General features: G+C 45.0%; 1 protein-coding gene across 6 annotated transcripts in view; it reads right to left on the minus strand.

The window, feature by feature from the left end:
* LOC106581498 (muscleblind-like protein 1) overlaps positions 1–14,332 on the minus strand; it is a 167,665-nt gene extending 153,333 nt beyond the window's left edge. For all 6 annotated transcript variants that reach the window (XM_045704061.1, XM_045704059.1, XM_045704060.1 and 3 more), the window contains exon 1: positions 14,131–14,332. The gene's annotated coding sequence lies outside the window, so the exon portion shown is untranslated. The remainder of the gene's footprint in view (positions 1–14,130) is intronic.
* Between the last annotated feature and the right edge of the window lie 54 nt (positions 14,333–14,386).

Genomic DNA, 14,386 nt, shown 5'->3' on the forward strand with positions numbered 1-14,386 from the left:
CTTATCTAAATATTTTAATAAATGAAGAATTTATTTTTAAACCTGTTTTTCCTTTGTCATTATGGGGTATTGTGTGTAGATTGATGAGGATTATATTTAAAAAAAATCAGTTTTAGAATAAGGCTGTAAAGTAAAAAAATGTGGAAAAAGTCAACGGGTCTGAGTACTTTCCATAAGGCACCGTATGTTATTATAAGCGATTTTACATAACTTTTCACAATGCAAATTGTTTAACAAACATCCAACTGCAATAACAGGCCTTTAATCAGTTACATTCACTAATAACATTGACTCTTAATTTGACTGCTAAGACTTTTTATGTAAAAAGATTCAGCAACTCCGCAAATGGTGGTCCTCAATACATTTTGAAAGTTATTTGGTGGTCCCCGGAATGGAAAAGGATGGGAACTGCTGGGTTTGAGATTAAATTTAGACACAGATCATATTACCCTTCCCCATTATAACCACTTCCATTAGGAGGGGAACAAGAAAATCCCTTCCATGTCGGAGCCAAATTGACCCCATTCTGTAACTGCACTTTGGGAGCCATAGAAGGTTTTTGACAATTTAATATCTCCAAATGGCAGAAGACTCACATAGCTCAATCTGAATTATCCTAGATTACACACCAGTCCTGTGAATTACAGCCCTGGGCAGGGTATTACTGTCTGACTGACATGGAGACTCTCTCATCTCTCTTTCTCTCTCTCTCTTGCAGTGCATGCTGGGAGTTTTTTGGAGTTTGAGTGTTTGGTGTGGAGGGCTCTGTCCTAACTAACTTTCTTGATTATTTTCTTGGTCTTTTCTTTACATGTTATTTTCTATGGTGGAGGGTTAATGCAATATTTGTTTTAGCGGTATCCACAGGTTTTTCAAAGTTAGGGTGGAAGAGGACAGGATAAGTTTCCTGGGGTTTGGAAGGTGTGGTGTGTGGGATGGCTTCTCAGCCTAGTGCGGAGGAGATGCTGTCAATACGGCATGGATTCAGTTGTGTTCCTGAGAATGGAGTTAAGGTGGAGGAGACGCTGTCGATACGGCATGGATTCAGGTGTGTTCCTGAGAATGGAGTTAAGGTGGAGGAGGTTCTGCTCGCGGTCGGTGAACAGGTAGGAGCTGAATTTATACATTCTGCTTATAGAATGAACAAAGCTGTGGTTGTGTTCATGAAAAGAGCAAATTTGGTTGGTAGGCTAATTGCTAGCGGAATATTTGTAAGGGATGTGTTGGTGCCAGTTTCACCTCTCTCTACCCCTTCGACAAGAGTGGTTGTTGCAAATTTGCCTCCGTTTATTACGGATGATCAAATCAGGAAAGAGCTGAGTCGTTTTGGTAAGTTTGCTAGAGGTTTTCGTGTACTGTCGGCAGGTTTTCAGGCAGATGCCGTTAAGCACGTTGTTTCGTTCCGGAGGCAAGTGTTTATGTTTCTGAATAAAAATGAGCAACAGTTAAATGTGCATTTTAAAGTGAGGCATGGGGAGGGGCTTTATGCAGGGTTTGCCAGCACAGATAGTCTACGGTGTCTTGAGTGTGAGGATTTGGGGCATAAGAGCTTTGCGTGCCCACATAAAGGCCGTAGACAAGGTGAGGGTACAAGCGCCAGTGGGGGAAATTGAGGTCAAAGTGCAGGGGATAATGAGATGCAGACAGCAGAGGCTGGGCCTAGTCATGCCAGGGATGGTGGTGTAGATGAGGCAGGGCCTAGTCATGTAGGAGATGGTGGTGTAGATGAGGATGGGTCTAGTCATACAAGAGATGGTGGTGTAGATGAGGCTGGGCCTAGTCAGGCTAGAGATGATGGGGTAGCTGAAGCTGGGTCTAGTAAGGCTAGAGATGGTGGGGTAGCGGAGGCTGGGTCTAGTCAGGCTAGAGATGGTGGGGTAGCGGAGGCTGGGTCTAGTCAGGCTAGAGATGGTGGGGAAGCGGAGGCTGGGTCTAGTCAGGCTAGAGATGGTGGGGAAGCGGAGGCTGGGTCTAGTCAGGCTAGAGATGGTCGGGAAGCGGAGGCTGGGTCTAGTCAGGCTAGAGATGGTGGGGAAGCGGAGGCTGGGTATAGTCTGGCTAGAGATGGTGGGGTAGCTGAGGCTGGGCCTAGTTATGCTATGGTGATGTAGATGAGGCTGGGTCTAGTCATGCTATGCTAGTGGATGAGGAGAGTATTGTGGGGAAGTGTAAGAGACTAGGGGGGAGGAGGAGGGTGTCAAGCGGAAAAGGAAAAAGGGTGTGGTCAAAGGCACCATGGAAACTTTGCCTGTTGCTGTGGGGGATGCCCTGACCAGAGAGGAAGGGCAGGTGGTCAGGGTGGGAGATAGAGGTGAGGAGGAAAGTGACTCTGAGGAAGATGATGAGTACACGTTGAGAGAACTGACAAGGTTCCTGAATGAGACCAAAGGGAAAAAAGAGGGTTAGAAGGATTACTTTATCCTATCCCAGGTATTCCTTAAAGAGGTGGAGTTTCAGGTGTCTCCGGAAGGTGGTGATGACTCCGCTGTTTAAAGAGATGCGGGAGAGAGGAGTGTGGTGGGTGAATATGTAAAACAAAAAAAAGTACAGGTGTTGTTTCTTTTGGAGACGCATAGTGATGTGTTGAATGAAGTCGATTGGGGGCTCTGGTGGAAAGGGGCAAGTGTGTTGAGCCATGGGACAAATCTTAGTGCAGGAGTGGCAGTCCTTTTTTCACCGGGTCTGTCTGTAAAAATGTGCTCCTCAAAGGAGGTGTGTAGGGGTAGGCTGCTTGTTGTTAAAGCAGAAATTAACAACATGGGTTTTGTCTCTATACTGTAAATGTGTATGCGCCTAATGCTGGGAGAGAAAGAGGGGTTCTATTTGGGAGTCTTAGGAACTCTCACAGGTAGCGCCTAAGGAGACGCTGATGGTCGGAGGGGACTGGAACTGTACAATGGATTTTACAAAAGACAGAACTGGGGAAGAGCCTCATTCAGTGTCAGTGGGAGTGTTAAAGGACATCATTAATCAGTTCGACCTAGTGGATGTTTGGAGAAGTAAACATCCAAACACAAGACAGTATACATGGGTGAAGGTTTTTGGGGCTAGGGTGAGTGCAGCCTGACTTGATTGTTTTTTACATGTCCAGGAATCAGAGCAATTGGCTGTTGGGCGCTATCATTCTCCCGGTGGGGTTTTCGGATCATCACATAACCATGGCTCGGCTGTCTATTTCGCCAGGGCCCCGGCAGGAATCTTATTGGAAGTTCAATGTAAAGCTCTTACAAGATGCCACTTTTTGCTCAGGTGTCCAGACCTTTTGGGAAAGGTGGGGGCAGCGAAGAGAGGAGTACGAGTCTCTGAGTCAATGGTGGGATGTGGGGAAAGTCCAAATTCAGCTTTTCTGTCAACAGTACACAGCTCTCTCATCCTCAGAGGCTAGGAGAGTAGTGGGGGAACTAGAGCGTTGTATTAGTGAGATGGAGGTAGAGATGGTGGGGCAAGGCAATGTAGGCCTCCAGGCAAATTTAGCTGAATTACGTAGGGACCTGGGCAGTTTTTTCCAGGTTTAAGCAAAGGGAGCACTTGTAAGAGCTAGGTTCTCCATGCTCAAGGAGATGGATGCTCCCAGCTCCTTCTTCTTTGGTTTGGAAAGACAGAGCAGTGAAGCCAAGGGTATGCATTGTCTACGGCTGTCTGATGGGCTGGTGACCTCTGTGGTGGGTGAGATGCGGGAGCGGACTGTGGAGTTTTATACTGAATTGTATAGGGCAGAAGTGTGTGATCCTATGTGTGCTCAGGTCTTGTTCGCAGGACTCCCTAAGCTCTCTCTGGCACAGAGGGATGAAATTGACATTCCTCTGTTGTCCCATGAACTGGTGGAGGCCGTAACCCAGATGTCCCCCAGTTGTGCACCGGGGGTTGATGGACTCCCAGTGGAGTTTTATAAAAAATTCTGGGGAATAATTGGACAGGACTTCTTTTGCGTGTTGCGTGAATGCATCGGGGTAGGAGAGTTGCCGATGAGCTGCCGTCGGCTCTGACTCTCCTGCCCAAAAAAGGGGACGTGTGAACTTAAGAACTGGAGGCCTGTGGCATTACTCTGTGCGGACTACAAGATATTTGCCAAGGTCCTCTCTAACAGACTGAAGTCCCATTTGGACTCGATAGTATATAAGGACAAAACATATTGTGTACCAGGATGCTCAATCACGGGCAACTTGTTCTTAATTAGGGACATGTTGGACTTATCGAGAGGTTCTAATGTGAACTTTGGACTGGTCTCTTTAGATCAAGAGAAGGCTTTTGATAGAGTGGACCATGAGTATCTGTTTAATGTGATGTCTGTGTTGGGTTTGGGAAGAGTTTTTTGACCTGTGTGAAGCTGTTGTATGCTGGGGAATCATGTATGGTTAAGGTGGGAGGGGGGCTCAGTAGGCGAGTCTGGGTGAGACGGGACATTAGACAAGGATGCCCTCTATTGGGGAGGTGATATACACTAGCCATTGAGCCTTTTTTAGGACTGCTACGCAGGAGACTGCAGGGAGTGTGCTGGACAGGCATGGATGTGATGACAGGAATAGCAGTGTCAGCATATGCAGATGATGTTTCTGTGATGGTCAGGGATGGTCAGGATATGCAGGCACTAGAGACCAGTCTGAAGGTGTACAAGGGAGCTTCATCAGCTAAGGTAAACTGGAGCAAGAGCAAAGCTCTGTTATGTGGGGCATGGGGGATTGGGCCGCTCCTCTGCTTCCAGGGGGTTTGCAGTGGGGTTGTGAAGGGCTTAAAGTGTTGGGGGTGTACCTGGGCTAGGAGATGTGGGTCAGGAAGAACTGGGAGGGGCTGTCACAGGCAGTGGTGTCAAGACTGGCCAGGTGGAGGTGGCTCCTGTCCCAGGTGTAATACAGAGGGAGGGTGCTGATAATCAACAACCTGGTGGCATCTTCCATGTGGCATAAACTGGCTGTCCTCAACCCCCCCACCGGTCTGCTTGCAGACCTGCAACGCAAGCTGGTGGACTTTTTCTGGTCGGGCCATCACTGCTGAAGGCGACAGTGTTGTACATGCCCGTCCACGAAGGAGGACAGGGCTTGGTTGAACTGGAGAGCAAGATGGCTGCCTTCCGGCTAAAGGCGGTGCAGAGACTGCTGTACCATACTGATGTCGGCTGGAGGGAACCAGCATGCTCGCTGCTGAGGAAAGCTGGCGGATTAGGGTTGGACCGGCAGCTGTTCCTCATGAAGCTGGAGAGGCTGAGTACAGCAGGTCTCTCAGACTTTTACTCTGCAGTATTGAGGGCCTGGCAGCTGCTAAGGCCCACACGAGAAGGGGGTGTGGAGCCTGGGCTGTGGGTGTGGGAGGAGCCTATCTTCCACAACCCAGCCATCCCTTTGAGATCGGTTCAGTCAGCCACCCTGCAGAGGCGACTGATGGCAGGGGGTTTACTAAGGCTGGGTGACCTGAGACTGCTGGGAGAGGAAGGGGTGGAAACCCCGGAAGTCTTGGCACTACAAACAGGGGACCTCCAGATGAGGGTTCTTCATGGAGCCCTGGCCACTAATAGCTGGTTGGTACGGGTTGAACCGGGAATCGGGCAGGAGTGTCATTTCTGTAAAATGAAAGAAACTGTGATTCATGTGTTTTCTGTGTGCGCCAGGTTAATGCCATTAATGTCTCTGTTGGAATGTCAGTGTGAGAGGTTGGGGGAGGTTTTTACTGTTGGGGTGTTTATAATGGGATACAGGTATTCGAGTAAGGAGAAGGCCAAATGTGTTTTGTTGAATTTTCTATTTGTTCAGGCAAAGTTGTCTATTTGGCTAACAAGGAGGAACAGGGTCAAAGGTGGGGGGATAACAGACCCTTTACTAGTGTTTAATGGGATGGTCTCTGCGTGCCTTAGGGTTGAGTTTGAGTTCTATAGAATGATAAAAAGTGTGGAGATGTTTCAGGAGATATGGTGTGTTGGGGGGGCTGTCTGTATAGCTGGGGAAGATGTTTCAGGAGATATGGTGTGTTGGGGGGCTGTCTGTATAGCTGGGGAAGATGTTTCAGGAGATATGGTGTGTTGGGGGCTGTCTGTATAGCTGGGGAAGATGTTTCAGGAGATATGGTGTGTTGGGGGGCTGTCTGTATAGCTGGGGAAGATGTTTCAGGAGATATGGTGTGTTGGGGGGCTGTCTGTATAGCTGGGGAAGATGTTTCAGGAGATATGGTGTGTTGGGGGGCTGTCTGTATAGCTGGGGAAGATGTTTTGGATGTACGGTATTAGATGTGGTGATGTTTTGGTTATTGTGATGTGTGGTGTTTTATATCGTGGGGTAGGGCAAGGTGAGTATGGTACATGTATGCAGTACAGGATATATTTTGGGTTTTTATTTTAAGGGGGGGGTGAGGTTTTAATGAAATGAGAATGTTTCAGTAAAGAAAGACAAAAAGTCAGTCTCTCTGTCTCTTTCTCTCTCTCTCTCTCTCTCTCTCTCTCTCTCTCTCTCTCTCTCTCTCTCTCTCTCTCTCTCTCTCTCTCTCTCTCTCTCTCTCTCTCTCTCTCTCTCTCTCTCTCTCTCTCTCTCTCTCTCTCTCTCTCTCTCTCTCTCTCTCTCTCTCTCTCTCTCTCTCTCTCTCTCTCTCTCTCTCTCTCTCTCTCTCTCTCTCTCTCTCTCTCTCTCTCTCTCTCTCTCTCTCTCTCTCTCTCTCTCTCTCTCTCTCTCTCTCTGTCTCTCTCTGTCTCTCTCTCTCTCTCTCTCTCTCTCTCTCTCTCTCTCTCTCTCTCTCTCTCTCTCTCTCTCTCTCTCTCTCTCTCTCTCTCTCTCTGTCTCTGTCTCTCTCTCCCCCCTTCTCTCTCTCTCTGTCTCTCTCTCTGTCTCTCTCTCTGTCTCTCTCTCTCTCTCTCTCTGTCTCTCTCTCTCTCTCTCTCTCTCTCTCTCTCTCTCAATTTCAAGCTGCTTTATTGGCATGAAAAACATTGTGTCAATATTGCCAAAGCAACAATGTATACAATTTACATTGTAATAAAAGTATAAAGAATAACATATAATAATATAAAATGTCAATAAATAATAATACAAAATTAAAATATGTAATACATATGTATTACATATAAAAAGCTAAACATAGAAAATAAAACTATAACTAACTTATAACTAAATCACTGTCATCTTCACCATTACGTCAGTACTACTACTACCACCACCATCACTAAACTTATATCACTACCGTCACCCCTACAATTGGAATGATAATCACAAAATCAAAACAACAACAATAATAGTAAGAAAAATAATAGTAATACAAATAATACTAATAACAAGTAAGTTACTGTTTACTATGTAGATGTTATTATTCAGTGTCTCTCAGGCTGTAGCAGGCAAATACATATTTGGCTGCAAGAGGAGCCATCGTCCATGAGTATTTTTAGTTTTTCCTCTGAGTTTAATAAGTAAAATTTTGGAACAAATGTAGTAATTTCTGTGAATAAGGAATCTCTCTCTCTCTCTCTCTCTCTCTCTCTCTCTCTCTCGCTAGTTAATTATTTCCAATGTCTCAAGTAATTCTCTTTTTGTTTTCTCATGATTTGGTTGGGTCTAATTGTGTTACTGTCGTGGGGCTCTGTGGGGTCTGTTTATGTTTGTGAACAGAGCCCCAGGACCAGCTTGCTTAGTGGACTCTTCTCCAGGTTCATCTCTCTGTAGGTGATGGCTTTGTTATGGAAAGTTTTGGGAATCGCTTCCATTTAGGTGGTTGTAGAATTTAACGTCTCTTTTCTGGATTTTGGTAATTAGCGGGTATCGGCCTAATTTGCAGAATTCTGCATGCAGCGTCTCAATTTGGTGTTCTCTCTCTCTCTCGCTCGCTCTCTTTCTGTCTATTTTTCTGTCTATCCCTCAATCTGTCTTTCACCACTCTGTCTTTAACTCAAGCGGCCCCCAGTGATTTTATTAATAAGAAAGCAAGGTGTCTATAAAACAGCACACACACAAACACACAAAAACACACACACACATCTGAATTCTACAGACACCCCTTGTGACTACTGGGGGAGACAGATAGATGAAATCACATCTGAAGAAAAAGATCTGTGAGCGAGTGAGAGACAGAGAGAGAGAAAAAAGAGAGAAAGAAAGAGAGAGACAGAGAGCCAGAGAGAGAAAGACACGCAGAGAGAGAGAGAGAGAGAGAGAGAGAGAGAGAGAGAGAGAGAGAGAGAGAGAGAGAGAGAGAGAGAGAGAGAGAGAGAATAAAATGTATGTACACAGAAAATAAATGTGCAATAAAAATAAAAAACCAAAGAACAGAATTATTTTCACAATGTAGAGGTGTGAGACAAGGCTGCAGTTTGAGTCCAAACCTTTTCAACATTTATATCAATGAATTAGCAGACATGTTGGACCATTCTCCAGGCCCAGGACTCACACTTTTTGACACAGAGGTGAAATACCTGCTATATGCTGATGACTTGATACTTCTATCACCAACCAAAGAAGGTCTTCAACAGAACATTAATATTCTAGAGCAATATTGCCATAATTGGGCCCTGGCAGTAAATTTCCAAAAAATGAAAATCATGATTTTGCAAAAGAAAACCAGATGTCAGAAACACAAATATAAATTCACCCTGAACAACACCATCATTGAACACACTAAAAATTACACCTACCTTGGTCTGACCATATCTGCATTGGGAAACGTTAATATGGCAGTGAATGCACTAAAAGGAAAAAGCCCGCAGAGCATTGTATGCAATAAAAATTATATTACTCAAAATCAACATCCCAATTAGAATTTGGACCAAAATATTTGACAGTGTAATCCTACCAATAGCTCTTAACGGAAGTGAGGTTTGGGGGCCACTCAATAAACTGGACTTTAAAATGTGGGACAAACATCCAATTGAAGCCCTACGTGCAGAATTCTGTCGGAAAATCCTACAAGTCCAGAAAAATACACCAACTGATGCATGTAGGGCAGAATTGGGCCGCTTTCCAGTAATAATGAAAATACAGAAAAGATCATTACAATTTTGTCTACATCTAAATTCAAGTCCAAATTCAAGTCTGCAATTTAAAGCACTCCAAACCCAAGAGCTGAGCCCAGAAACGAGCCCTCTCAGTCAGCTGGTGTTGGACCTCACCAACCAAGCTGACACCAGCACTGCTTCAAAAGAAAGAATTCAAATAAACAAAATCATGAACCAATCAAAGGACTCATATTTACAACATTGGAAAAACGAAACAAAATCCCAAAGCCGACTAAATTGCTATCTGACCCTAAACAGAGAATATGAATTGGCTGATTATCTCTACTCTGTCAGAGATACGAAGCAGAGACAGATCCTTACCAAGTACAGGCTGAGTGACCACCGATTGGCAATAGAAACCGGCAGACATAAAAAGACATGGCTACCCAAAGAGGAGTGTGTATGTGGTCACTGCACGACAGGGAGAGGTAGAGACAGAGATGCACTTTCTCCTTTACTGTGATAAATATTCCTCACAAAGAGTTTCCCTATTTACAGAAATGACAACATTTATTCCAAATAGCCTGAGGGACACTGAATAATAACATCTGCATAGTAAGCAGTAACTTACTTATTATTACTATTATTGTTATCACTATTATTATTGTTGTTTATCATTCCAAATAGTAGTGGTATGGGTGGTAATGGTAATGATAGCAGTTTAGTGATGGTGATGGTAGTAGTAGTGGTAATGATGATAGTAGTTGTAGTACTGATGTAATGGTGAAGATGACCGTTATTTAGTTATAAGTTTGTTATAGATTCATTTTCCATATTTCGATTTTTATATTTATTACATTCTACTATTTTACTACTATTTTATTGTTATTATTTTTATATTTAATTCTGAGAGACTGGGAGAGAGAGAAAGACTGAGAGACTGAGAGACTGGGAGAGAGAGAAAGACTGAGAGACTGAGAGACTGGGAGAGAGAGAAAGACTGAGAGACTGGGAGAGAGAGAAAGACTGAGAGACTGGGAGAGAGTGGGAGGAGAGAGAGAGAGAGAGAGAGAGAGAGAGAGAGAGAGGCAGATCAAAAGAGAAGTATCTGTAGCATTGATAAAGAAATACTGTCTGGAGGGAAGTCACAGTGGAAGGAGACTGCTGATGATGTTGTTAGGTGATGATGACAACAAGCTCTCACAGTCTCACTGTTCATCCACGTTCCAGTCTCATTGCTCTAAACGTCAAATTTAGAATTGTTTTTGCTTCTCCTGCTACTATGTATCGTTCCATTTCTCCAAACAAAATTAATAAGGGTTAAGTTTAGTCACTTTTCATGAATTGTTAAGGGAACGGTTAAGGTTTGGGATAGGGTTAAATTAAAAATATCTGAACTTCAGAACCAGTGTCCAGGACTGGGATCGAACATCCAGAGTCATGAGATTTACGCCCATCCCAATCCCCAACCCCATCCCCAACCACCACCCCAAACCCATCCCCATCCACCACCCCAACCACCACCCCAACCACCACCCCAAACCCATCCCCAACCACCACCCCATCCCCATCCACCACCCCAACCCCATCCACCACCCCAACCCCAACCACCACCCCAAACCCATCCACCACCCCAACCCCAACCCCATCCACCACCCCAACCCCAACCCCAACCACCACCCCAAACCCATCCCCAACCACCACCCCATCCCCATCCACCACCCCAACCCCATCCCCATCCACCACCCCAACCCCAACCACCACCCCAAACCCATCCACCACCCCAACCCCAACCCCATCCACTACCCCAACCCCATCCACCACCCCAAACCCATCTCCATCCACCACCCCAACCCCATCCCCATCCCCATTCACCACCCCATCCCCATCCACCACACCATCCCCATCCACCACCCCAAACCCATCTCCATCCACCACCCCAACCCCATCCCATCCACCACCCCAACCCCATCCCCATCCACCACCCCAACCCCATCCCCATCCCCATCCACCACCCCAAACCCATCTCCATCCACCACCCCATCCACCACCCCAAACCCATCCCCATCCACCACCCCAAACCCATCCCCATCCACCACCCCAACCACCACCCCAACCCCATCCCCATCCACCACCCCAAACCCATCTCCATCCACCACCCCAACCCCATCCCCATCCCCATCCCCAACCACCACCCCAAACCCATCCCCATCCACCACCCCAAACCCATCTCCATCCACCACCCCAACCCCATCCCCATCCACCACCCCAACCCCATTCCCATTCCCATCCACCACCCCAAACCCATCCCCATCCACCACCCCAACCCCATCCCCATCCCCATCCACCACCCCAAACCCATCCCCATCCACCATCCCAACCCCATCCCCATCCCCATCCACCACCCCAAACCCATCTCCATCCACCACCCCATCCCCATCCACCACCCCAAACCCATCCCCATCCACCACCCCAACCACCACCCCAAACCCATCCCCATCCACCACCCCAAACCCATCCCCAACCACCACCCCAACCACCACCCCAAACCCAACCACCACCCCAACCACCACCCCAAACCCATCCACCACCCCAACCCCATCCCCATCCACCACCCCATCGCACATCCTAGCAAATCCTCATTAAACAGAGATGGAGACCTACAGCAGCACACCTGAATGTTCTCTTGATAAGTGTGGCAACCATTTTCCTGTCAAAATGTAACGAGTACTTGTGGGTTCCAGAGAAAATGTATGGAGTAAAAAAGTACATTATTTCTTTAGAAATGTAGGAATGTAATAAAATAAAGTACAGACCCCCCCCCCAAAAAAAAATACTTAAGTAGTACTTAAGTACTTTACACCACTGCTGTGGACCAGATTATATCTCTATACTGCTGAGAACCATCAGTAGCAGACATACTGTGTCAATCCACTCCACTTATCTTGATACCTTGCATTCAATCCCTGAAACAGTCCTCCATAGAAATACACCAAAATACACACAAACACAAACCCACCACACTTGGTTTGTCAGACTGTAGCAGGCAGCGTGGGTAACGGAGGAGTTTAATCATTTCCTGAAGGACAGCAGCTATGTAAACACCAGGAGTCATTACGCAGCGTGTGGTGTGTGTGTGTGTGTCTGTGAGTGTATGTGAGTCTGTGTACTACGCCTCTGCCTGTGTGTGTGTGTGTGTGTCTGTGAGTGTATGTGAGTCTGTGTACTACGCCTCTGCCTGTGTGTGTGTGTGTGTGTGTGTGTACACAGCGCCTTCAGAAAGTATTGACTCCCCTTGACTTTTTCTTGTGTTACAAAGTCACATTCACATGGATGTAATTGTCATGCTTTGCACAAAACTCTCCGTAATGTCCAAGTGGAAGACAAATTAGGTTTTTTTAGATGATGGAAAATAAAACACTTATATATTTTGATTAGATAATTATTCAATTCATGTTAGAAACACCTTTTACAGATGTGAGTCTTTCTGAGTAATTCTCTTAAAACCTGAATTTTACAATTCTTGCCCATTATTCTTTAAAAATGATTCAGGTCTCTGTCAAGTTGGTTGTTAATCATTGCTAGACAGCCATTTTTAAGTTTTGCCATTGATTTTCAAGCTGGTTTAAGTCAAAACTGTAATTCGGCCAATCAGGAACGTTCAATGTGGTCTTGGTAAGTAACTCCTGTGTATATTTGGCCATGTGTTTTAGGTTATTGTCCTGCAGGGATGTGAATTTATCTCCCAGTGTCTTTTGGATACTGAACCAGGTTTAGCTCTATTCCTTTTCTTTTTATCCTGAAAAACTCGCTAGTCCAATGACAATTATACCCATAACATGATGCAGGCATCACCAAGCTTGAAAATATGGGAGAGTGGTACTCAGTAATGTGTCGTATTGGATTTGCCCAAACATAACACTTTGTATCCAGGACACATATTTTTTGCAGTTTTACTTTAGTGCCTTGTTGCAAACAGGATGCGTGTTTTTGAATATTTGTATTCTGTACAGGCTTCCATCTTTTCACTCCGTCAAGGTTATTATTGTGAAGTAACTATAATGTTGGTAATCCGTCCTCAGTTTTCTCCTATCACAGGCATTTTACTGTAACTGTTTAAAAAAATCTAAAATCACCATTGACCTCATTGTGAAATGCCTGAGTGGTTTCCTTCCTCTCTGTCAACTGAGTTAGGTAGGACGCCTGTATCTTTATAGTGACTGGATGTATTGATACACCATCCAAAGTGTAATTAATAACTTCACCATACTCAAAAGTGATATTCAATGTCTGTTTTTTTGTTTTTGTTACCCATCTACCAATAGGTGCCCTTTTTTGCGAGGCATTGGAAAACCTCCCTGGTCTTTGTGGTAATTGTACGGTATGTGTAGGTTATAAAGGAAATAATAAAAAACAATAATAATAATATTTAAAAATATTTAAAAGAAATATATAAAAAATAATTTCAAAAATCATCTTATACACCATTATTGTACACAGAGTCCTTGCAACTTATCTGACTTGTTAAGCACATTTTTACTCCTGAAATTATTTTGGCTTGCCAGAAAAAAGGGGTTGAACATTTTACTTACTGCCTTTGGATATTTCAGCTTTAAATGGTCTATTAATTTGTTAAAATTTTCTAAAAACATAATTCCACTTTGACATTTTGAGTTATTGTGTGTAGATCAGTGTAAAAAAAAAAGATTATTATATATATATTTTTAAATATTCATGCTTTTTACACAACACAATGTGGAAAAAGTCAAGGGGTGTGAATATTTTCTGCACTACAAGTGTGAAGAGAGCAGGGAAGAATGACTACTGTGTGTGGTTTGACTACTCTACGGAACATTAAACACTAACGATACCCACTCCTTAGTCTCCTCAGCTCTTTTCCACATTACAAACGGTCGTGCTTGAAATGACTGCACATTAGCAAGGACAATGTCTGACTAACTGCACACACGCACACAAACAGGCACACACTCATACATAGACACACAGATATACGGAATTACATTTTCCGAAAGCAATAAAATAAATCTGAGACTCCACAACTACAAGCAGTACTGTCTCGAGTCTAGACCTCTCCCTCTACACACACACACACACACACACACACACACACACACACACACACACACACACACACACACACACACACACACACACACACACACACACACACACACACACACCCTCTGTAAATGCAAACTGTGTTCACTTACTGTGCCTCAGCGTGGACTTCTCCGACTGCTGCTGAGAGGAGAATGGAAAGTGAAAACCTCACGCTTGCTTCAGAGTGCTTCTCTTCCACTCTTCCTCTCTCTCTCTCTTTCTCCCTCCCTCGCTCCCTCCCTCCTCCCACTCAATCCTGCCCCTTCTCTCTATCTTCCTCTCTCTCTCCCTCCCCTGTGCTCTCTCTCCCTCTCTCTCTCTTGGCAGAAGCCTACTGTGCTGTGACACACCCCTCTCCATATCCGC

Source organism: Salmo salar, chromosome ssa20, assembly GCF_905237065.1.
Source record: "Salmo salar chromosome ssa20, Ssal_v3.1, whole genome shotgun sequence".
In the NCBI taxonomy this organism is placed as follows: domain Eukaryota; kingdom Metazoa; phylum Chordata; class Actinopteri; order Salmoniformes; family Salmonidae; genus Salmo; species Salmo salar.